At 45.5% G+C, this 25,752-nt stretch overlaps 1 protein-coding gene across 4 annotated transcripts in view; it reads left to right on the top strand.

The window, feature by feature from the left end:
* The first annotated feature begins 6,239 nt into the window (after positions 1–6,239).
* Positions 6,240–25,752, top strand: part of LOC138503812 (PRKC apoptosis WT1 regulator protein-like) — a 149,679-nt gene continuing 130,166 nt past the window's right edge. For 2 of the 4 annotated variants that reach the window (XM_069623828.1, XM_069623829.1), the window contains exon 1: positions 6,242–6,564. The gene's annotated coding sequence lies outside the window, so the exon portion shown is untranslated. Of the gene's footprint in view, positions 6,599–25,752 lie in introns of all 4 variants that reach the window. The other 2 variants (XR_011279715.1, XM_069623827.1) reach the window with 2 other exon arrangements.

Here is a 25,752-nt window from a genome sequence, read left to right as displayed (position 1 = left end):
TGCCTCCCCCCTGCATCCATGTAATCTTTCCCAACACAAAAAGCGGATCTCCTAAGCAAAAGGAAAATACACGTTCTTTACTCTTAAAAATACCAAAAGGAAGGTTTCTTTAGCAAAAATGTGAAAGGTTTCCCATAACAAAAAATTGAACTGGCTTCCCAAATAAATTGGCTTCAAATTAGGAGAAAAAAAAAGGATTCCTCGACTTAACTAGCAAATGTTTTAAATTCAAATCACAACACAAAAGAAAATGATTCCTTAATAAAGAAATGGCTTCGCAAACAAACTAATAAATAAGTGGAAACTGGTTTCCCCTCCCCGTGTATCACATACAATCGTAGTTGCACTACCTTACCCTTGCTTCACTCACTTACAGCATCTGGTCAAGCAGAAGGATTTCTTATTACAAAATATACGTTTATTCATCATTTACAATACACGTTTTTTTGTTATTTAGAATAACATACGTGGTTTACAACCATTATACACAGCAAATCCATACATTACAACTTCATTCGAACAGACACCAACACGCTAAAAAATATGTTTTTTGTCTGCGGGTTAGTAAAAAGTGACAGTAACACTTATGGCACACAATGTCACCCAACTCATTTTGACATATTTCATCAAAGTCAAAAACACAGATAAAATTCATACATCCTTTTTCCATTTATATATTAGTACTCACTGTATCTCCCTCGTTTGAAACTGGTCCCTCTAGAACAAAAAATTGGGGAAGCACTCATATGTGAAATATTCCCAAACAAACTGTCTCCGAAACGAAGACAACAAAATAAAGGTTTCTCGGCTAAAAACAAAACTTTTTCCAATCCCAATTAACACACTCATTCCCCAAAGAAAAAAAACACTGCCTAAACCCTCAAAAATATTTCTCTATCTCCAACTCCTGGTGTGGATTAGTTCTGCCTCCAAGGAAACAGGAAGTTGCTGGTTCTAAAAAATAGGATTTCAAACTCGTTTTCTGCCTAAGAACTCACCTAAATCCACGGGAGAAGACCTGAATTCGATGACACTAGAACGTTTGTTTTGCCGAATCCTTATGTCATACACGAATCCACATACAGGCTTCCCAATCTCGTCCAAAACCACTAGAGAAATTCAGACTCCAGAATTCTTCCATGGTCTCACACGGATTCATCTGAATCCTCCGACATCTGAGTCGGCTGAGATCTGCAGGTGCGGGGGACTTGTAGGAATTGGACAAGTCTTACTTAGAACGTAATTTCAGAAGTTGCCCATTCCATAATGCCTGTAATGTTTGATGGTTATCCTTTGATAATTGAGAGCGGTTCACCACACATTGAATGCGCCACACACAGATTCAAAAAAGAATTGTTTGTATTTGTGGTTTGATCACAAAAAAATATAAATGAAAAGGGAGGTGCAGTTTTCCATTGGTAATGCAAATGCCCTCTTGTTATGGAAAACTGCACGTCGCTTTTTCATTTATATTTTTTTGCGATCAAACCAAAAATACAAACAATTTTTTTTTTAATCTGTCTGTGGCGCATTGAATGTGTGGTGAAACGCTCTCAATTTCTACTAACCAAGGAGGTAGGGGGATTGGCTCCTCCAAAAATCACTGCACGGACGTGACACGGCCGAAAGGCCAATAACTAACCAGGTCGCTGACAGAAGGAGTTGCATCCAAAGGTCACCCCCAAACAAACTCTGTTATCCTTTGATAATGCTACAATATGAGGTTTTCTCCGGCTCTAAGATGGCCACTGCTTGACACACTCTTCCTTTCACATGTTTGAGCAGCAGATAGGGGACTGGCGACAGGATAGAATTGCATTGCAATTCGCTTCATATCAATGGTTCCACAGACATCCCTTATTACCTGGCTGTTGTTTTGATGGTGTCTGAACCTTGACTTGGATCCCATGCATGTATGGAAATGTTCTGTGTGAATTGTTAACTACTTTAGCCGCAAGGGTGGTCATTGTGACTTCTTGGCTTTCAGCAATTGGGTTACCACATGTCAACAATGGAATTGGTGTTGGACATTGGATAGAGATGCGCAATGATTGTTCCAGGGAACACGTCACATGCTGGAGAGAAAGGCTAGACAGGGGAATGGGGGCAGGTGATTGTGGATGGGCCCCCTTGGGAAGGAAAAGTATCTGCCCTTTTCCCTTGTGATGCAATGTGGTTAAGTCACTGCGCTGGCTGTGGTGTGTTTATATTGGTGTGCGAGGCACTATTTAGAGCAGGGGTCTCCAAGTCATACCCCTGAGACCCCTCCCACACCAGGTTTTCAAGATTACCTCTGACTGTTTCAGTAACTCTCCTTCAGATTCACTGAATTGAAGTGCATTCAACTCTACATTGAGTGGATAGCCTGAAAACATCGATTGGATTTGGTGCTTGAGGATCTGACATGTAGATCTCGGAATTGGAGGCTGCCAGCACATTGCCAGGTCTTTTTGTAAGCACAAAGTGGGCAATGGTTTTTCCCCACCCACCTAACTTAGGAAATACCAGGCTCAGTGTGTGAAACAACTGTTATGGCCACATGGAGGTGGGAAGTGCCAGCTCAGGTGCCTAGTGGACCCTACTTATCTGTTACATGGTAAGCTCTATTGGCTTCCTACTACCGTTCCTACTACCGTTTGATCCAAGGAGCAAATACAAATGCTGAGGTATGTTAATGTTTATACTGCACACCGTTACCAACAGAATTGGTCCCCCAGGCGCTCAGGCAGATCTGCAAACAAGGAGGTGGGGGTGGGTTAGTAGGGTGAAGAGGGCGTAGGAAAATGAGAATGTGGTGTCCTGTTGGCAGCTTCAGTTCGGTTTTCACTGTGCGCTGAGCTTGGGTGTGAATATCGGATCGATGCAAGTCCATGTGTGCTGTTGGTGCGACTTATGTGTTGATTGTTTGTTGTTGCTGTGTGGTAAAGTGTGTGCAGTTTGCTGTGCGAGAAGTGGTTGTGTGGGTTTTTGTGTGAGTTAAGTATGCAGACATTTTAGCTTTGTGTTAGTGGGTTATATGTCTGTTAATCCTTGTAATTCTTGTTCTATGTATCCGGTTGTCATAAGGGGTAGGTATATTCTTTCTCTTTTCTTTCCTGTCTGTCTAATTTCTAGAGGCGATGTGTGGCCGGTTCCCATCTGCGTTATTTTCGACCTTAGTACACCCGGTTGGACGAGCATTATCCCCCACTCTGGTATTGGTGTGCTGTATTTTACATTCACACGCTCCTTTCCTATCTATTTACTGTCGGTGGTCCATTGCTGCCTGTGTTTACTCTGTGGGCCAAGGTGTTATTGATTAGTCATTCTTACCCTTCCATCTCGATCGAGCCACGATCTTTCTTTGGCATGATTCTAGATTATCTATCTTTCAATTGGTAAATTGATAAGCCGTATATTGTTATTCCCTTACTTCTGTTGATGTGCGGTAGCTTAGGGGATAGGGGATCGGTTTCCTCTCTCAGCATTGTTTCAGCTGTGTATTGCCACTATAGGCATTCTTTCTAGTTATAGGACGAAGAGCCAGGATTTTAAGAGATTTCTGAATAGGAGGTGATTTCTTGTGTTACGTATGTTCTTTGGTAGTTTACTCCAGGTTATCCACCTACTATGGTTTGACCCATTTAGCTAATTGAAACCAAGGTATTAAGAAACTTACAATAGGCAAGTCTGGGGAGATGGTGTTAGATCTGTCCATGACCCGAGAGTACCATGCCCCCTTAGAGAAGCCCTCAGGTCTCTCTCTAAGGTCGCCTCCATCATCATGGCCAGTGGAATCAGGTGGTCTATTCATAGGATGATTTTCCCCATACTTCGATCCTATAATTTAATAATAATGGCATGGTTGCAACCCCAAGCCAAGTTATAGCATTTTCATTTTTTATGTGTCCAGTAATGCATTTTCCGATGTGTGTACACGTATGGAATATTGTGTTATCTGCGACAGGGGTGACGCAGGACAGATTGCTTGCCTTCCTGACTCATTCCACAAAGACCTGCTTTAAAATGATCTAGTCTTGGTCAGGTGCCATTCATGGCCCATAAAGTTATCCCGAACAAAAGAGGTAATAGTTGAAGGGTTTAGAAATATCCCTAACCTATGGCATTGGTCTGGGCAACCCTCCAGACCATCGTTCTTCACCTGCCAAGCCATCACAGAAAGGGAAAAGACCATATGCAAATCAGTCTTGATCCCACCTCAAAAGGGGCAGTCCAGCCTAAACTGCTACGTCATATCCCTTCTGCACAAGACCACAAGCATGCCCAGACACGTTTCGGCCTGCTTGGGCATCATCATTGAGGAGAAGCTTGGGTGGGTCTCTAGGCCCAGCAAGCACCGGACCCATGTCTGGGCATACCTGTTCCACTCGGGGTGACTAAAACAAAACTCCCCTTTGATCTCACACTGCTCTCTGCCTCTAGTCTCTGCTGTCCTGTCCTCGATATATGTTAGTGGCCACTCTCTCTTGCTCTCTCCCTGTTCTCTCTCACTTCTTTTTTTTTGGAAACTTTATTTACAAAACTATAAAATCACATACATTGCAATACACTCCATAACACATTTAAAGTACTTGAAACCATCAAAACACATTTTTTTTAAAACAACTAATTACATTGAAGCATATAACCACACATAGCCCCCAGCCTAATTCACAACATCCCCAGTCACCTCCCCCAGCCCCTATTTACATAAGTATAACACCAAGTCTAGTATAGCTGAAGAAACTTACCCCAAATTTTCTCAAATAAAACCAATTTCCCTTCCCTTCTGTAAAGTGTCCTCTCCATAGCCGCCAATTCATGCATTTCAGTCAACCATGTCTCAATATTCAGAGTCAACACCGACTTCCAGTTCCGCAAAACAATTTTCTTACCGATCATTGCCCCTCGGAACAACCACTTCTTCTGATTCTGAGTAAGATCCTCCAGACACTCATCACCCCCCAATGTCACCATTTTGAAATCCAAAGCAGGTAAACCCTCAATCACCACATCGCACACCCGACCAACCTCACCCCAGAGCAACCTCACCAACCTGCAGTCCCACAGCATGTGCTCCAACGTACCTGCCACATGAATACACCTCCAACAATCCGAGCTCTCCGACATCCCCCTACTCACCATTCTCTCCGGTGTCCAAACAACCTGATTAAGAATCTTTATCCATCTCAACCTCTCCGTGAGCCCCAAAGAACATAATTTAACATTTTCACACATCCTGTGCCACGAATCCTCAGAAATATCCGAACCAATTCTCGTACCCCACTCCTCTCTCAGCAAGTCATTACCATTGTAGTGAGACACAATCTCTTTATAGACTCGACTGGCCAGGCCACCTTCCCTCCCAATCGGTTTCCTAGTAAACAAACACAGATCAATTTTACTGTCAAAGTCCACAACCCCAATTGCCCGTTTCAGCTTCATATAATCTGAGATCTTAAAATTCTCTATGTCAAAGTGCCGCTGCAATTCCCTTGCAGACATCCAAATACCATTCTCAAACAGATCAGCCACCCACCGCAATCCACCCAAAAACCAATCTGCCCAAAAAACCACATTACCATTGTTCCGAATAGCAGGATTAAACCACAGCGACGCACCAGGTTCTCTAAATGCGTCCACACCCAAACATTCACAAATACCTTTCCATGCGCTCCTCAAATTCTCTCACTTATTACATTGGATTCTCTGTTGATTTTTTTGTCTGCTTCCCACTATTTACACTTGTCATCTCTGTTTCCTACCCTTGATCTCTCCCTGCCCTTTCCTCACAATCTGCCTCTGTTCTCCACTTCCTATACTATTGCAGCTACTCGCCCTTATTATGTCAGCCTCTGCATTTGATCCCTCCCCCGTTGATCTCCCAGTTACCTTCTATTGACATCTCTATCACAGCCCTTAATCCAGCCAACTCTTCTTGCTGCGCCCGTTTCCCACCCTTGATCTCTCCGTGCCTGCCCTTGATCCTACTTCCGTTTCCACTTAATCTCTTACGTATATGCTGCTGGTGTTTATGTTCTCTCCCTTAGTCCCAGGGTTGTCTGTCTTTCATCTTTACTCTTTGATCTCCACATGTCTGAGTGCACCAGGTTCCCTAGTACCCTGCCCTGATCGCTCTGCTTTGATCGCTTGTGTCTTCTCGTTCTTTGGCACAGGATGGCGCCCTCTCTCCAGTTTCCTGACTGATGTGAGGAATTGGGAGCTAAGAATAGGTGCAGTGCAGCGAGGACTCCTTCCCGCCCCCTCCAGATGGAGGGTTTTGGACGATATCTACATTGTATCACACAGGAGAGTGAACTAGTGCGTCCTTTTTGCCGTATCTACTCTCTTTCCCGCTCTCTTTCTCTCTCGCCTCTCAGTGTGTGCTCTCTCGCTCTCTCTCCACCCGCTCCCTCCTTCCTTTCCCTTCCTCTGCCCCTCCCATCCCGATTCCTCCGCGGCCCCTCCTCGTGCTCCAGTAGTTTACAAGTGGTGAAAAAAGGAGAAGTATGGACAGAAACGTCCATGCTGCAAACACGAGAACCTCCTCAGGGATTCGCCGCTGCCTGCACTCTGTGGTGACGGGTGAGTGACAGTGCGACGCCAGTGACTGTCTATGGTGAGTGACAATGTCTGGGATGAGCGCCTTTGTCCGCAGTGAGTGCGTGTTTGCATTGAGTAGAAGTCAATAACTCTGGTTAATGACTGGAATGAGTAACTTTGTCTCTGGTGAGTGAAAGCGTTTGTTGCGAGTGATTCCACCCTGCGCGAGAAATTGTTTGACTTGAGTGACGGCCGGAATGACAGCGTGCTGAATAAATGCGGTTAGTGACATGCTTGTGTGTGAACGTGTCTGCTGTGAGTGACTGTTCGCAGTGAATGACAATGTAATAAGCATCCGGGGTGCAGTGTCTCTAGTGAGTGACTCCATGGGACTTCGTTGAGAGGAGTGAGAACTATTGTAGTGACTGTCTCTGCGATAGATTACTGAGTTGGTGGTGGGTGACTGTCTCTGTAAGGAGTGACTCTGTATGCTGCATGTGGTGTCACAGTAGTATGTGGCTGCCTGAATTGTGTGACAATGTCCGTGGTCCGTGAAGGTGGCGGCAGTGACTGACTGACTGTGTTGAGTGACTGTCTCCGTGGAGAGGAAATGTGCGATGAGTGACGTTCTCTAGCAAGGGACTGTCTGTGTTGAGTAACTATATCTGAAATGAGCCACAGTGCCTCCGGGGAGACTGCAATGACTGCGTTTGCTATGAATGTCACCAGGTGATTTACATCTCTACAGCGAGTGACTATGGGGAATGACCGAATGAGTGACTTTCTGTGGTAACGCGTGATTGTGCCTGAAGCCAGGGCAGTGTGGGCGCGTCTGAAAGCTCAATCACTGTTTGGTAAATGTCTCGCTGTAGTTTGCTGCACTCTATCACCTTGCAGAGATGTCTGTTTTTTTTCAATGTCTGCACTCTACCGTGAGACGATGGCCAAAGGCCACTGGACTCTGCAGTGCGTTGTTCTCTAAAGACCTCCGCACTGTATGGCTCTGCCGAGATGTTGATGTCCACAGTACACCTAGGTGAGTGGCACCTATAGATGACTGCTCTGATAAGTGACTATGTGTCGGTGGTTGCAATTTTTGACGAGGTAAGTGGCGCATACAAGACAGCTCTCTGGTGACGCAGATGGGCCCGCTCTCCGTGAAGGATTGTCTGTGGGTCACTGCATTGTGCAGACATTGCCGGAGTGAACATGCCAGCCCTCTGCAGTGGGCCACTGTCTAGAAATCCCCCTGTTCTGCCAAGAGTGACAGGAGATTGCCCTCCGACTGCGTGGTGAGTGTCTGTGGTTCGCTACTGTCTGGTGTAGATTGTCTTTAAAGTCCTGCGTTCACTGGTAAATAACTGCCAATGGGTTGCTCTGCGGTCACTGGTCGTCTATGCGTCCAGGCACCTGGCAGTGAGGGGCAACCAAAGAAGGCGGTCTATAGATCCCTTTAGGTGGCTGCGAATGACTCTGAATTGCTGCACTCTGCAGTACACTGTCTATGGTCTACGTCACACTTGTAGGTGCCTGTTAATAGGGCGCTATGCACTATGCAAACCCCTGCCTCCCCCAGTGAAGGACTGGATTGAGGTCTCTGCGCTGACCGGCGAGTGACTCAAAGATGGCTGCGAATTGGGGTGAATGGGTAACGAGGTCGATGGAATGAATGCTGTGAATGATTGTCATGGAGACCTTCACTTTGGCATGACTACGAACTATAGCTCGCTATGTTGCGTCGGTTAAGTATCCCCGGACGAAGCTGGCGAGTGACTCACCATAGATCCCTCTATTTTGAGGTAGTAACTCACTGTGTACATTGCAGCATTCTGCATGTTTACAGTGACTGGCTCTCAATGGATCGCTTCACTTTTTGTTGCGTGACTGTCTCTAAATCTACGCCAGCTCTCCTGCATATCGCTCTCTCCTCTACAGGTAGTGACTGACTATGGATTCCTGGATTCTGTGATGAGTGATTGTCTTTACATCTCTGCACTCTTCGTTTAGTCACTGAACAAAGACTTTGCACTGTGATGACTGAATACGTCCATGGAATAAATGACGTAAATGATCGTCTCGTGAAAACCTCACTTTGACGTGACTCATAATAGACTGTTCCTCTCCGAAGTGTGTTACTCTCTAAAGATTACCCTGGCGGTATTAGCCCTACCGCCAACCCCCCCGGTACGGTAAGTCCCCATTGCCCATTGTGCACATTTGGGAATTTCCCATTCCCCATTGGGCCTAGGGGGAATGTTCGGCACTATTACTGATGGTGCTATTACCGCCGGCGATAATAGTGCCAAAAATTGGCTAAATCGCAGCGTATTTGCCCTCAGCTCAGAGCTGCCAAGCCCTTGATTTGGCAGCCCCTTAAATGCAGCGGTAATACAAACTCGTGATGAGGCCTGTATCGATTAACCGCTGATACATTATTGCTCTCCAGTAGTGTGTTACTTTATAGCCTACTGCACTCACTGGTGAGTGATTCAAAGCCACTCCCATCATTGGTGAATGACTACCTGCAGACTGCTGTATTTTCCAGCTAGTGTCTTTGTAGCTTGTTGTACTCTGCCACGCAGGTGGGTCTCTAACTCTTTGTTCGTGGAAGTATCTATCTATACGCCACAGTACTCTGTGGTGAGTGGCTCGCTGTACTTTTGTTAACGGGATTTTATGGCTGCAGTGCAAAAGAACAAAACAGCACCCCTCCATCAGTTATGTTTCCTGCACCAACCATCATTTGACCACATTATCCTAACAGAACCTTAACTCTGCCACTGCCATGAAGTTCCATGAGCAGCTACAACCCCACAACTGGGCCCGTGTTAGGTTCGCTGGCCTGGGATCTGGCCCAGGTCCACAGGACATCCTGTGGTCCCAAGGGCCAGGTTTGTAAGCCCTACCAAAAAAAACACCTTTTTTGTTTGCACCCCTTTCTAGCCCTCATGACTTTATCTAGTTTAGGAGTTGGCCCAGGGGCCCTCGATAAGCCCATTTTTAAAAAGGCTTGCACTGCAGCGTCTGCAGGATCCTGCAATAAGACTGTACAAAACAATGACAGCTATTTGGAAATATGTTCCAGGTCCCAAACCAATAAGATTAGCTATTTCCCGACCAGCCAATCAGATTTCACCTTAATGAAACGTGCTGTTTTTTTTGTGGATCCACCAACACCAGTTGGCCAAACAGGACACTGAAATGGTCCTCTGGGTCAGCAAACAGTTTAGTCAAACTTGCATATCAAAATTTTGTATTTTTTTAATTGTGATATTGGTTGTTCGTACACAACCTTACACAAAATACAAGCAATCCATTTACAAATATACAAGCATATTACATATGAAGGCAAATTAAAACATTTAAAAAAACTAATTTCGAAAGTAATGTAACAACATACAAAGCATTATAAATTCAAAAAATGAAATATTTTTATCACAGCAATGGTGGCGAAATGTTCTTCTCCACTGGAAATTCTAGCAAAGAAATACCTAAAACTGTATTACGTATAAACCGTCGCCACCATAATGGTCTGTGCAGTGCCAAAGCTGGACAGTGCAGGAGGATATGCTCTCTATCCTGTATAACCTCCTCCATTTTGCATACCCGAGGATCTAACATGGCAGATTTTGCCTGAGGGCAACAGATGTAACCCATATCTCAAGAATAGACCAGCCCAATAACCATTTGGGAATTTTCTCAAATATTTTGGAATATTTCCCAAGGACTTATCATGAGGAGATGTGCTTTTATAAAGCTCATTCTTGTAATTGTTGTTATCCAGTGTTATCTAAGCAAGTTCTTTTTTGCCTTGCTCGGATAATTTATTATATCACTAGGCGACATTTCTATTCTATTCATCACCAGGTCGCTCTTTTCCTAAAATTGGACAAAGAGCCCATTGTCGTATGGTTCGGTGAGTCTGCTAGAGCTCCATATTGGGATCCCACCAAGGACCTTCAGATTCTCCATTCCAAAATAGAGCTCCGCGAGGTTAGGCCCAACTGAACTCTAAGTGTAGCTATTTGTACACAATTGGGAAGGCCCAGAGCACCCTTCCGCACCTGCGACACAACCTTATTTTACGCCAGGCCCTGTTGAGAGTGATAGGTTTAGGTAGCATTCTGATGGTGTGCCCTGTGTGAGGATTGCTTTCTAGATGTCTGGTGGATTTAACAAGGGTTCCTTGTTGTACAACTGCCTGCATATGATGTCTGCACCCATGATTCTAGCTTGTGGCACTCGTATACCAGTATTTTATTAATCGTCTAGACTTTGTGAACCCTCCTCTTATGGTGGTCCTAGTAAAGCCCTATATGGTTTCAGCCATGCCATACAAGATTGTCTCCCAAGAAGTGGAGATCCTGCAATCACCTTATGGAGCAAATGATGGGAATGGTTGCACTACTGCAGTGATTATGTGTTATATGCGTTACTCATGCTTGGAGTCTCCTTAAATGAAGTAGGGACATGTTTCTGACCAAAGTGACAAGCACCAGCAAAATGGCTGGCGTATGGTAGCAGGGTAGGGTATCCTTACCACACTGTCCCCGTCGCCCCGACCAAGCACTGCATAGTCTGGTCGCCATGGCCAGCCCACCCTCTACCTCAAGAGCGAGGATGGGGACTTTCTCACAGACCTTGATTTTAAGACACTCTGGAATATTGATCTTTTTGGGCCCGGAATTGAGAGTTAGTGACTAAGGGAGGTGGGGCATTAACGAGGGGTGTAGCATCACAACCCGGGTGAGGATAAAGACTAGCCTCCTGATTTCAGGTGCAACAGCCATGACACAAAAAAGTGACCCATGATAAAGGGCATGCATCTTGCCAGTGAGAGGAGGTGCTGTGCAGGTTGGTCAAGGGGGTTCTCTTTTCTTTATTAATAAGAAACCTAGTCTTGCCCCATGGGAGGAGCTAGTTGTCTGGTGGAGGAAACAGACTGGCAGGGAGGTTTGCGGTTCACCACTGAGAGTGCACATTGTAGGCGCATTTCTTTAGGGATACGAGATGATTGGCCCTATCACTATTGCCTCTCAGCACTGAAGAGTCTTCAATCTTGAACTAACATGGTGAGCTTCCCCATTAGCAGCCGGGGCTTGATGTCTTCCAGGGAAACTGTAGTGCTTATCCCACAGCTTGGAAGAGATCCAATGAGGAGGTGTTCTTCTCTCAGAAAGTCGACACAGTCTCCACTGCTAGGGGATTCTCAGAAACCTCAATGGATCTAGTGCATCAGTCAGCTATTTACCTAAGTGGGGGACCATCTTCAGTTTGAAGTTTACTGTATAATAGCATGTTGAAAGACACACTGCCTGAGAGAAATTTTTTGCCCTTCTGGCAACAATAAGAGAATGATTGGACCTTTCAAAGGGGACACCAAAGATGACCTCCCACTCCATGTATAGAAAGTCTAGAAAGGCAGATTCTTGATCATGTTGCGTGGTTTGGTTGTTGGGCAAATGTTCTTAATGTGTCTGTGAAAGGGGGACAATGCTCATTGGTGGCAGGAGTGTAGAGTTGATCAAGCTTCATGCAATCTGAAGGACTGGCACCTCCTTAACATCTAGGTCCACACCCTCCTCACTCACCACCTAAACTGATACTCGCCAATCTGTTCCCCCTTCTTTCCTGCCCTGGTTGCTTGTAGATCCTTTACTGTCAAATTGCCCGCCCTCCCACTACCGTTAGTTTAACTTTACCTTGTATTGATCCCTTGTGATCTGCTTCCCTCGCCTTGTACCTCCCCAATGACTTGTAAAGCATTCTGCTGCTTCCTGAAGCTAGGTCTGTTCTTAATAAATACCATGATAATAAAAATAATAACAATACTATTAATGCATTAAACTGGCTGATTCCATTATTTCTCCTGGCAAGGCTAGAGCCACTTACATACTGTACTTTAATATGTAAATGTCCATTCACACCCGGCTCTGCTGGACTCAGACCATCTATACCAGTCATAGACATTAAAAAGGCTAGTGAGATGGGGTAGCTTCTCTGAGGGTTTTCCTTGCTTCTTACGCACAGACATGAAAGAGACACAGACCCAGAACTATTACTAGGTCATCGCGGGTGACCCTGGCAGGCACTTCTTAGTTCTAGGGGCAGCACCCACAACAACAGTTGGGACTATACAGTATGAGTTTGAGGTTTGATGCTATTGTCATCTTGGCGCTGTAGAATCATGAACAAGACAGATGTCATTATTGAATTGTCTAGTCCTGAAAAAATAGTGATGTTAACTTCCTTCTGAACACTAGGAAGTTGGCTCAGTTTGTACCTTCCCTTCCTACTCTAATGCCAGAACAGAGCAACGCTTCCCTAACACCCTTGCTCTTCTGCATCTTGGGATGATCAAGGACAGGAACAGTTGCAATCTTAGCGTTATGGTTGGTCTATAATGTAGGAGCCTTGTGTGGGTCTCGAGGTGTATGTGGCCCTCTGCACAGGGCACAGTGATTTAAATAGTATGTATTTAGAGTTTGGCAAACCAGGCATGGATGCCAGTCCTTCCTGGGGAGAGGAATTCAAGCTTAATTTCAGCAGGAGTCTGGCTTGCGTGTTCCGAAGCCTCTGCAGGCGGGTCATCATTTTGTTGACTAACCCAATATAGATACTGTTGCTAATGATGAAGACATTAACTGGCGGCCTTATTTGGGAAATCAGGTTAAGGGCAGAAGACGTTTACATCTCTTCACTTGAAAAAGAATGATATTTGACCACTGCAGATACCTGCGGTGAGGAGGGGGTCAGAAATAGTACTTTATCCATGATGATGTCAGGGTTATGTTCTTTCGTCACTGAAGTAGGGCCTTTGCCAAAGGTGTTGGGGCAAGACATGAGTTTAACTGGTGATATTCTGTATTTACTGTCAGAATTTCTGCCTTGCTAGAGTTGACTTTCTCAGCACTGGCCATAATCCAATTCCTTTCGCCTTCAATCAAGCATTCCTTTATTTATCAGAGGTAAGGTTTCGTTCAACTGACACCTTTACCAGGATTTGTGAGTTATCAACATAATTAAGCAAGAGGAATGACCTAAGCCAACGGTCTGTTACACAGATTGAAAATAAATGGTGACAGTGCTGGACCCTGTGGCACTCCACTTCGTAAAAGTTTAAGGGAGGATGTTAAGGATTGCAATCCAATATGGTGTTCTCTACCAAGCAGAAAGGAGTGGATCCATGAAATCACTTTGCCTTGCAGGCCAAAGGCTCCCAGATGGCCCAGGAGGAGGGGGTGGTCTAAAGTGTCGAAGGCTGATGACAAATTGACAGATCAAGGAAGATTAGGGCACCCTCCACTCTCCAATTCCTTCGCACAGATGATATGATATGATATGATGTGGCCTTTATAACGTGCCTGTACACAAGTGTTTCTAGGCGTGACAAGACAAGGAGGGGGAAACAACAGAAGACAAAATAATGATCTTACTAAACCTTTTGTCATTCAGATCACCCAAGTGCGGGGAAGAGGGGCAGGGGAAGTGCAGTTAACTCACAAGTGCAGTCAGCGGGTGGCTCATAAGTGCAGAGAGAAGGGACTGTAGGATTGCAGATACAGACCCTTAAGTGCATGGGAGCCCACGGGTAGTGCGAGGGCAGCTGGACATGCAGGAGCCTGGGCACAAGTTCAGGGGGTGACCAGGTGACCAGTGCAATGAGCAGTTAGGTGTATCTGCAGTGGAGAGGAAGAGAGAAAGCGGAAGCGAAAAGGAAGGTCTTGAGTTGCTTCCGGAACCAGAGGTGGTTCTGCTCAAGTTTGAGAGAGGCAGGAAGGCTGTTCCAGAGGGAGGCCCCAGCCAAGGAGATAGATATGTTCCCAACTCTCTGCTTGGAGAGGCGCCTGACCCTCAAAGAGTTGGAGGTGGATGAGCGGAGAGCTTCAGAAGGAAGATGTTTTGGAAGGGAAAGCTGGAGGTAGAGCGGTCCCAGGCCCCAGAAAGCATTGTGGACAAGGCAGAGTGTCTTGAAATTGATGATTGCAGCCACAGGGAGCCAGTGAAGAGATTTCAGTGCTGGAGAGATACGATACCTGGGATTGAGACCCAGGGCAAGTCTCGCAGTCCTGTTCTGGATGAGTTGTAAAGGTCGAAGAGTAGAGGCAGGAAGATTTGGAAAGAGGCTGTTTCAATAGTCCAGCCTAGATAGGACTAGAGCTCTGGAGACAGTGAGCTTCAGGGCTAAAGTGAGAAAAAGAAGAATACCTCTGAGGAGGTGCAGCTGATAGTTTGATTTCTTAGAGACATCAGAGATGTGAGGAGTGAAAGAGAGGTTGGAGTCGAAGATGACACCAAAGTTCTTAGCCTCACATGAAGGAGCAGGAAGAGGGCCCAGAGTGGGCGGCCAGAGAGAGAGAGGAAAAGAGGGAGCGGATGTCTCAATGAGGAGGATGTCAGGGATATCAGTTTTACTGGCATTAAGGCAGAGATCATTGCCGGCACACCATTCCTGAACTGCGGCCAGACAGTCTGGTATGAGAGAAGAAGCAGAGGTGGCTGTAGGGAGCCTGAAAGAGAGCTGATTGTCATCCACATAACATTTAAAATTGGAGCAGACAGTAGTGATGCAGTGGGAAAGAGGTGCCAGGTAGTGGTTGAAGAGCCAGGGAGAGAGGTTAGACCCCTGGGGAATACCCCAAGTAGAGAGAGAGATAGAAGATAGGAAGGACTCCAGGTGGACCTGAGAGGATCGGTTAGTGAGAAAGGAGGTCAACCAGGCCAGGACCTGATCATTAATACCAATCTTGTCCCAGAGAGGATTGAGCAAGATGGCATGGTTGACTGTCAAAAGCAGAGGATAGATCAAGGAGAGTGAGGACAGAAAGGAGATTAGAGTCGAGATTGGAGAGCAAGTCTTCATGGGTATTCAGGAGAGCAGTTTCCATGCTTCTGGCAGCTCTAAAGCCAGACTGGTGGTCATGGGGGCAACCAATAGATTCAGTATGTAGATTAAGCTGGGAGATGGCCAGCTTTTAGAGGGGTTTGCCCAGGAAAGGAGTGATGGAGATCGGGTGAACGTTGGCCGGTGAGGAAGGATTGGCCAAGGTCTTCCTTAGAAGGGGTTGCCCAAGAGAGTGCTTAAGGGGGAGAGGAAAGTTCCAGTGGCAAAGGAGTGATTGCAGACATCGGCCAAGGCTGGAGCAAGGGTGTTAATGTTGTCCTTGATTGTTCTGGATGAGCAGGGGAGATCATGTTTTGATGAGACTTTCATAGATCTGACTTCTCTAGAAACATTGTCAGGGGTGAACAGGGGAAAGGAGGAGAGAGGAGGAGGAGAGACGGCCTCAGACAGCCCAAGAGTGGTAGAGGAGGAGGAAGAGGAGGTAGTGGAAGAGAGGGTGGACAGGTTGTCCTGAGTTTTAGTAGTGAAATGAGAGGCAAGCCCGTGCAGAGGGTCTGGGAGGGAACAGGAGAGGAGGAGACTGCAGCAGGATTGGCCAGCTCCTTGCAGATTTTGAAAAGTTCAGCCGAGTTGTTAGTTGCTGCAGAGGTGCAGGCTTGGATGTAGACTCTCTTCTTAGAGAGGACAGAGAGTCTGTACTGCCCTTTGAGCAGGTGGCAGACCAGTTTGTCCGGGGGTGCGCCCATGGCCCTTCACTTCCTCTCTGCTGCCCTGCACTTGCGTTTAAGGGCAGCAAGGTCAGAATCGTACCAACTGTTGCACTTGTATTTGGGCTTCAAGTGGATTCTCATGACATGGGCAAGGACATCCAGACAATCAAAAATGGTTATAGTGGCCAGTTTGGTACATCTGTCCAGGTGAGAGCCAGTCTGAGCAGGGTCCAGTAGAATACTTTGTTCCACAAATAATTGGAATTGGCTGATCACCAACTGTTGCAGCTGTTTTGCCAGGTAGGGGAGGTGAGAAATAGGTCCAAAGTATCCGAGTTCGTTGTGGTCTAATGACAGTTTCTTGGGTAAAGCAGGTCTCTCTGAGATTATCCAATCTGCAGGAGCAACTCCTGTTCTCAATGTAGTCTTAAACAGATTTCTCACTTCCTGGGGAAATACAGCATTTAAAAATGTTTGGAGGCTGATGTCAAGAAGGGATCTGGAGCATTTCCAGGATTCTGAGTACCTCCCCATCCTTCAAGGGTAGCTCTGGGAAGGAGTTTAGTGCTGCTCACATGGTTGAGGTGTTGTTAATTTTAATGTTGGGTGAAGGGTGGTTACTGAGTAAACACTTCTCACTAGCGACAACTGATGCCATGCTTGGCAAGTCATTCCCGTTACCTATTGAAATGACCCAGTCTTCTTCAATAGGAGGAACCAGTTGCATGGAGGAGTTAGCAGGCCGGCAGTATGGCGTCACATTTAAGCAGTGGGACAGCACATCAGCAGTATCAGCTCTGGCGGTCAGGGGCTGAAAGACTGGTAGCCCTGAATTCGTCCCAGCATGGCACTTGAGAGGCCGTCTGTCCAACAGGGACAGCTATTTCCCAGAAGGGGTTCTGGCAAGCCGGAGGTCAAAGTCTTTCTGGACCTGCTGCCACACTTTAGAAGAGGTCTACTCAGCAGACTTTCCTCTCTCAGAGATTCTTTGCAGCTTCCTGCTCACAGCCGAAGCTCACCAGCTACAAGGAATCCAGTGACCCGTGGTACCAGCCAGCTATGCACCAAGATAGGGGAAGTGTACTATTCAAACCCTGTAATCCTGCAGAGATGTATCTTATAAATCACCTAACCTACCCAGTGAAAGAAAACCTCAAGCCTTTCTGGTTGTCAAAATGGGTGTACTGACGCTTTAAGGCTAATACCAGAGAGGATTCCTTGCCCATCCAGGTGTGGAATGTCTTGATGATCCCCTTTGGCTGTGCAGAACTGGTCTAGGTGCCAGGGCATGGGGGTGGGGAATCAGCTTCCATTGCTAGAGGCAGCTGGTAATTTGCTACTCATCAAGCAGGGGAATGCCACTATTTCTGCTGTGTGGCTCGCTATGTTCTCCAGAAGCTGCACTAAGAGAGACACCATGCATTTTCTATTAGCTGCCCATAGAGGGTAACTGCAGCCACACTTGACATATTCATACTGTCAGTGGGTGACCAAGACTATTAGATTGTTCAAAATGCAATAAAGGGCCATGACTGCACAGACGAAGGCCAAGTCTACAGTGAGTGACTAAACACCAGTGAGCCTCTATAGATCCATACACGCTCCAGCGAGTAACTGTCTATATATATATATATGTTTCGCTGCACTTTGTGGTTAATGCTTGTGTATTGAATGCTGCACTCTCTGGTGAAGGTTTACATGCGAATGCCTTCACTGTGATGTGAATGATTTTTTAATTTTTTTATTTATTAGTATTTGTAATAAGTTTATAAAAGAACTTTTACATATCAATAAAGAATTTAAAAAATCTTTACAATTTCATTTGCTATTGATTTCGCGAGCATACAGTATCATCATATCAAGTCGAATCGTTCACTCAATATGTATACAAGCAAAATGTACAACGTAACACAATTAAAACAGCTACAATTTCATCAATATACATGACTCAGCATAACCCATCACTTCTGATTGATCTGAATTTTGTATCACTGCTAGTTCAAGCCTTCAGGTGCCTTTCTATCTACAACCACAGTCCACAAAGTGCAACATGCAGAGAATCAGAGCCCGAGCTGAGGCAATAATTCCAGAAATCTCTGGATCTTATTGTGACGTAACTATATTCTAACCGCACCAGAATGCACGCATATAGCGTGCCTAATTTCATGCACCCGGTAAATACGTGTGTAGCTGTTTCAAATTTATGGGGCAGTTTGCATATTCGACAAAACCTCTGCTCGGGAGTGAGTTTTGATTGGGGTCTCTGTACGGTGAGGAGGGGCAACTGATTAATACGCAGTAGCAACATCAGGTTACGAACTGCTGGGCGCGGGCTCTGGAGTAGATACGCTTGGGTCGTCAATGAATGACATTTGATTCATCATTCCGCAGACTAGATAGGTGCGTATAGTTTTTGATCGAATCCCACTGATCACTTCTTCTTTTGAAAGCCTCTTTCAAGGCTGCTTCATAGCTCTTGTCATCTTCAAAACAGGGGATCCAACTTACAAGTTCAAAGAGCTCCTCACTTAATTCTGCAAAAGTTCTGCCCCTATTTCTAGCTTCGGTTTTCTGATCTCCCCAATTTTCAAAAGCAAAGGGCATTTGGGGCAGTTCTTTATTGAATATAGAGTTCTCCTCTCTTTCTTTGTACTTGGCTACTGGGGGAGATCCGACCCAACTCCAGTCTCAGTAACTCCATGGGGGTAGAAGTGGGTAAATGTAAGAATTTGTCACCCAAACGTCGGGCAATAGCATTGCTTATATAGGGTTATGATGACCTCTAAGTAATACCCTGCTGTTTGTTCAGCAAACATGCCCAGGTGATAGGGCATTCCACTTTTGCCTTTCTTTTTCAGGGATGTACGTTATAAAATCCATAACCAAAAGATTGAGTTACAAATTTACGAACAACACCTGTTCGCATTTTGTAACTCAATCTTTTTTTTATGTCCCCGCCACACATGTAATGTATGCAGGGGACACCCTTGCGACCCCCACAGCCCATAATACCGAACTAGGGGGGCGGGGGACAATCATCCTGTATCCCTGCTCCTCTAGTTCGGTATTTTGGTACTCAGTGTTTTCAACCATACCGAAAGGACACTATTTGTGCATTCAGTCTTTTTTATTCGATCTTTTCATGCAATACCCTTTATTAGGATATAATCAGTCGAAGCACTCATATCTAGACCCAAACAGGGGTAATTATCTACATAATCGATAGTGTGCACTGGTGTTACTATGGCTGTTCAGTGAACTTTACTCCCCGCCACAAGCATGCCGTTTGTCTTTTCTAAGTTTATTACCAGATTATTTTCTACTGTGTATGCCCCGAATTCATTAAGCATGCTTTTCATGCCACACTAGGTGTCATCAAAGATCACCAAGTTGTCAGCATATAACATGCTGGCGACTCTGGTGCTACCAACCCTGGGGAACAATTGGCTTTGGCAAGCAGGTGTGGTGAGAGGTCTGCCAAGTATAGGTTAAACAACAGGGAAGCCAGCACACAACCTTGCTTGACTCCCCAGTTTACTGCTGTCTTAGCAGACATAAGGCCTTCATTGTCCAAGCGGACCCGTGCACAAGTGTTGGCATGCAGGAGTTTGATTATAGAAAGTAACCATACTGGGCATCCAAGTGCCTCCATCTTGTGCCAAAGAATAGTATGGTTGACCCGGTCGAAAGCCACCCAGCAGTCAACAAAAGTCACATAGAGCACTGGGTTACCCTTAATGGTTGCCCTGCGTATTAGCCTATCAAGTAGTCTTATATTGTGTGCTGTAGATGACCCTGGGTGGAATCCTGTCTGAAAGGTGTACAAGGTATCCTTCTCCTCAACCCTGGAGTTCCTTCAGCACAAAGGAGGCAAACAATTTCCCCGTCATGTCCAACATGGACAGCAGTCTATAATTATCTGGTAATTACCTGTCACCCTTTTTATAGACAAGTATTAATATAGAGTGATGCTGCGATTTGGGGATATTACGTTCTGTGCACGACTTTTTAAACAGTAATTCAAGAATGTTTGTCAACCCCTCTGGGTCCTTTTTAAGTACAACATTTGCAAGGCCGTTTGGACCTGGGGCCTTGGAGTTCTTTAGCTTCACTATGGCAGGTGCAATTTCATCTTGAGTCGTTGTAATTGGTCATCGCTCTGCTCCGCTTGCATCAATTAGATGAGGATGGTCGATAACTTCCATGTTTTTACTTATATGGTTTATCCAATCTTTCTCTTTGATCAGATTTACTGTAAGTTTAGCTTTATTTCCCTTAGCTGTCGACAGAATCTACCAAAGTGAACGTGTTTTTCTGCTCTTAATACTCCTAACATTCGCTGCCACTGGGCGTTCTTTATGGACATCTTCCATCGCCTTAGCCAATTTTGGTAGCTACGTTTGGCTATCCTCGATCTCACCATCTTGTCACTCGCTGAGCCAATAGAATTTCTCAGTTTCCTTAGCCCTTTCTGAAGTTCCGCTTGGCATCCCAGATTACTACATTGAATACATTTGCGTGCTCTTTATCTACCTTTATGGGCCCCCGCCCTAGGTGCCCTGTTGGCTACCTGCTTTAGCCACTCTTCCGTTTCATTAGCGTTAAGACGGTTACGTTTACAAAATGTATACAGGGCGGCATGAGAAATAGCAGCGGAATCTTTTTCTATACTTTTACTTGATCAGTGGATACAATTACCTGCCTGATTTGTCTCAGAGCTTCCATTATTCGCTAACTTTATCTTATTTGTGGCTCTTCCCACAGTCAAGGACAGAATCACGTGGTCACTGAATCCACTGGGCAGGAGATAGTAAAATCTGTGATATTTTCTAAGAGCGCATTGCTACAAAAAAAATAAACAAGGGTTGCCCAACTTCTACCTTTTCCACAAATGGCCTTCCCTGGACAATCTCCTTTTGTTCTAACATTTAGGAGAGCCAATTCCCACTCTTTAAAAAAAGACAACCACTGTTTGCCTTGCTTGTTTGACATTTTTTGTAACATCACGCTTCTTGAGCTGACATTTTCAAAAAGAAGCACACTCGTTGTCGTCTTGGCAACAGGCATTTAGATCTACCCCTAGCCCCCACTAATGCCACTTCATGGTTCTGTTCCCCTGCCCATTCCGTCCAAACTACTTCTACATAGTCAAAGTTGTCCTCAATATTTTAGCCAACTGGTGGAACATACACATTCAATACGAGCATCCGTTTGCAAGCTTCTCCCTCGCTGTATGGAATTGGCACGTGTCCATCACTATCCTTTGGTAATAGTCCAACTGAGCTCAGGCCTTGTTTCACTGCAATGCTGAGGCCCCATAAGGACGGCCTTGTGGGCCTTTCTTTGCAACCTCTTGATATGAGTGGAAGCCGTCAATATGTATGGGGAGACCAACCAGGTTTCCTTTGACAGAAACATGTCGACATTTAAAAGAGTGCCTAGGGATCCGTCTTTCACTAGTATCTGTGAGTGGCCTTTGGTATTCCAGCTGGCAATTTTGCACGTTTATTTATTTTCTGTTTCCTGTCTAATGAGGACATTTTGTAACCACTCCCGGCCGCGTGTGTCTTCATTCGGTATCGCAGCTGGAGTGTCTCCTTTATCATTGCAATCTTTAGATACTTTTTTTTATCCACTCTTGCACTTTTCACAGCAGACAGTGGCAGGGGGAAGATGTGTGCTTCACTATCTACCACATAGGCCACATTTGTACAAGTAGATGCGTGATATTGGCATATCAAGTGTTCACTTTCTGGGGCCTGAAAGTGGGTGCGTGATATTGGCATATCAAGTGTTCACTTTCTGGGGCCTGAAAGTGGATGCGTGATATTGGCATATCAAGCGTTCACTTTCTGGGGCCTGAAAGTGGGTGCGTGATATTGGCATATCAAGCGTTCACTTTCTGGGGCCTGAAAGTGGATGCGTGATATTGGCATATCAAGCGTTCACTTTCTGGGGCCTGAAAGTGGGTGCGTGATATTGGCATATCAAGCGTTCACTTTCTGGGGCCTGAAAGTGGGTGCGTGATATTGGCATATCAAGCGTTCACTTTCTGGGGCCTGAAAGTGGGTGCGTGATATTGGCATATCAAGCGTTCACTTTCTGGGGCCTGAAAGTGGGTGCGTGATATATTTCCATTATTAATAACCATGGGCTCCGCAAAATCAAAATCACCTGAGTTGAATACTCTTAAGGTGGGGATTATGTGGAGCAGTTTTAATAGTTCTGAGCGGTCTATCGTCTTCTTCATTGAGACAGGCGGATCCGCACCAATCGTAAATATCTTCGAATCCAAGACTTTTATAAGGCTCTCAGGCTTGTCCAAATTCTGCTTTTCAAGTGGAGATGCCGGTACCAGTCGTCTTGAGGGATCTTGTTTCCCATGGTTGAATGCATCAATGGACTCTCTATTTTGACTAACATTAAAAGAGTCGGATATAGATTGATATGGGTCTTCCTCCAAGTTTACTACAGGTCCTACTCCTCCCTCCTTAACAAGCAAGCTACTTAGCGTGCCCGTGTTCTTTGTGCACTTGTTTTTGCTCCACATTTCTTTTTTCCTAGACTACTTACATTTAGGCTGTGGGAGTGAAGCGATGGTTGAATGTAACGGTTCGTTAGGGGTGGTCACTCACAGAAGGATTTGCACATGTAACTGAGTTCTCCTCATGAAGTATTTGGGGTTTGGCCAGACGCCTCTCCTTTTTTCATCACATAGATGATTGAGTTGCCCTCCTTTTCTGCCGGAACATGTTCTTCCTCTAGGCTCTTCCGCATGGAGGTGTTGCCCTGGGACTCTGCTGGTTGGGCCTTTTCCATGTTGCCTTGGTTACTCTATCTTAGATCGGATGTTTTTTTTCCTGAAGAAGACTTGTCAGGGACAGTATAGAATTGCCCTGAAGTTTTAAGTATTCATGAAATGTGCCACATCATTTCAGCAGAATTGTTGCAGAAAACTGCAGCCTCCAAGCCTAGAATTTGTGCCACTGATGGTACTATTAGTTGTACAGTTGGGTTGTGCCGTCTCTACCCCACTACAGTCTTCAACCAGCTCTGGGTGTAAATTCAGGGTTGCAGACATCTTTGTAATTTGCCTTGGGCGATAGGTACAGGTGAGATCGTCAGCGATAATACTGTCGTGCTAATAGGGGTTTCATTAGAAGTATTTATAAATAATGTTTGCAGTAGTGTTGCCCCCTGCAAGGAGTAACAGAGATCCAGCAGTGGGTTATTATCTAGGTTGTCAAAATCAGAACAGGTGCGACGCAGATTTTCCAAAGGAGCCGCCCCCTCTGTTTGCGTTTTCATAACTTCACCCGTTTTGCTAAATCCTCTGTTAGCCTCAGCATATAGTTGGGAAAAGGTATTTATTTTGCCTCATGAGTGAGCAACAGAACAATCAGAATTTTAAACTCCCCCACCCCTCGCCTCCGTGACTGGGGCCTCTTAAGGTTTCACATTATTCGGTTCATGTCCTTCTTGTGCAGGTTTTCGGTAAATTTTGCACTTCCTTAAATTGTAGGTCCTGGTCTTATTGACCACTTTCCCGGGCATTTCCTAAGTAAGGGCACAATCAGGGATCTGTCTTCTAGTGATAGTTAAAAATGATCTTTGTCAATAAGGGTAAACAGACAATAAGCTTCTTTACTTGCTTACCTTGCGAGGGGTAGGTGGGGAGGGAAAGGGGGGACAGGCGTGGATCCTCTGGTCCCCAAAGGACCACAACAGACCACTTAACCCCCATTTGTCGTCCGCACGGTGCTCTGGGCTATTCTGGCGGTCTTGAACACTTGCGAGCAGGCACAGCGAGTAAGGCTCCTCTTCCAGTGGTAAGCACAGCAAACAGACTTAAAACTGCACAACACAGTCTGAGACCACAAAGGACCATTTAGCCCCCACTTGATCTTTACAATGAGTGAGCATCTATAAATGCCTGCATACTATTCTGAGTCACACTCTACAGGCTGCTGCCCTCCTTTCAAAGTACCTGCATATATATTGTTTCAGCCTGTGGTTAGTGCAGCGTGTGGCAAAATTGACGCGCTCTCTGAATTCGCCTATAGATCATAGACTCTGTGGTGAGTGACTGTCAATGGATAGTTGCACTTTCCAGTGAATGATTTTCAATAGATAGCTGCATTTTTCAGACTGGGACTCTCCATAGATCGCTACAGGTACCTGGAAGATATAGGACTCGGGAAGATAGTTCAGTGGCAACGTGCTCGCCTTGGAAGCAAGACAACACGGAGCAACACAGGTTCGATCCCCGGGTCTGTGCTTAGAAACCTCTGGGTATTAAGTGCGTTATAAATATCATATCATTTCATGCATTCTGCAGTAAGTTATTGCAAATCATTGCCAAGTCCAGTTAACTTACGACAGTGGGAGTCTGCAACTTGCTGTGTTGAGTACCTGTCTATGGATTGCTGCACTCTGCTCTTAATGATTGTCAATAGCTTCACTCTCCAGTCGGTGCTAGAGGTTCTGAAGTGAGTACGTCTATTGAATGAAACCCTATAAGGGTGATGTTCGAAACCATTGATTGGAAATAGGCGCTGGTAATGGTAACCAACACTTTTTCTGCCACTTTTACAGATGCGTGATGGATTTCCATGGTGGGAAGGTAAGATGGAGCAGATTGTGCATGCCCACCTGCTTACCAATCTGCCTGAGAAAACAAACAACATCACTGCCAGCATGAAAATGTCATTCTGGAAGTTATGCAATGGATTCCTATGCAATCCGCCTGAAATTAGCACTGGTAAAAGCAGGAGCATCACACAGGAAATTGCAGCAGACATTTATTACTTTTCACAATCATAGTGTAAAAGAAACATGATAAACATGTTTTACCTTACGTTGAGCACTTTTCTTTTGCACTATGACCCATAAATAAGTAAAATTGCATGGAGCATACCATTTCCCCACTGGTGGGCAGAGGGAAGCATCCCCTCTGTGCAATTGTGCACTTTATAGGAAATGATCAACTGTGTACGGAAGCCCTCTGCAGTTAGTGACTCTTCATAGGCATCTGCACTCTGTTATCAGTGACTAGATAGAGGTCTGAACTCTGCAGTGAGTGACGGCCTGACGATCAATACAGTCTGAAATGAATTACCCTGTTTAGATGACTGCACGCTTCTATGAGTGACTGTCTATTATAAGTAACTGCAACAAGTGACTAACTACACTCAGTGACTTGGTCATGACTGCAGTGAATGACTAAGTGAATGATCGTGGGATTCATTTTCTTCAATGAATAACTGGGCCTGCAGTTGTATAGACTGATGTGAATGACTCTGGTGATTTACTGTGTTTGTGATAGACGATCCACACCCAGGGAAGGGTGTTTAGCCAAGCAGGTGGCTGGAACAGTCGGCGAGAATACACATTCTCTGCCGCTGCTTCCAGCCACCTGAGGCCCTTCCCCAGGTGGTGCCATTTTCTTTTTTAATGTGTGGAGCCAACAAGGAGTCTCTCCCTGTTGCCTCCCCGCTCACTCCCCCAAAACAATAATTTCTCCTTTCCCACCCCCTCCCTTCCTCCTCTCTTATCTGTTGGACCAGACCTTTGTGTTCTGGTACTGGTGCTACTCCCGTTACCCGGCCGCTGCCATAGAAATCATTTTGTTTCCATGGGAGATTGGCTGCGCAAGCAATGCCCATCTGCTGAGGG

This window comes from Ambystoma mexicanum, chromosome 11 (genome assembly GCF_040938575.1).
Source record: "Ambystoma mexicanum isolate Mex_15411 chromosome 11, UKY_AmexF1_1, whole genome shotgun sequence".
NCBI classification, from domain to species: Eukaryota; Metazoa; Chordata; class Amphibia; order Caudata; family Ambystomatidae; genus Ambystoma; species Ambystoma mexicanum.
Note: the sequence above shows the minus strand (reverse complement) of the source record. Positions and strands in the feature narration are given on the sequence as shown.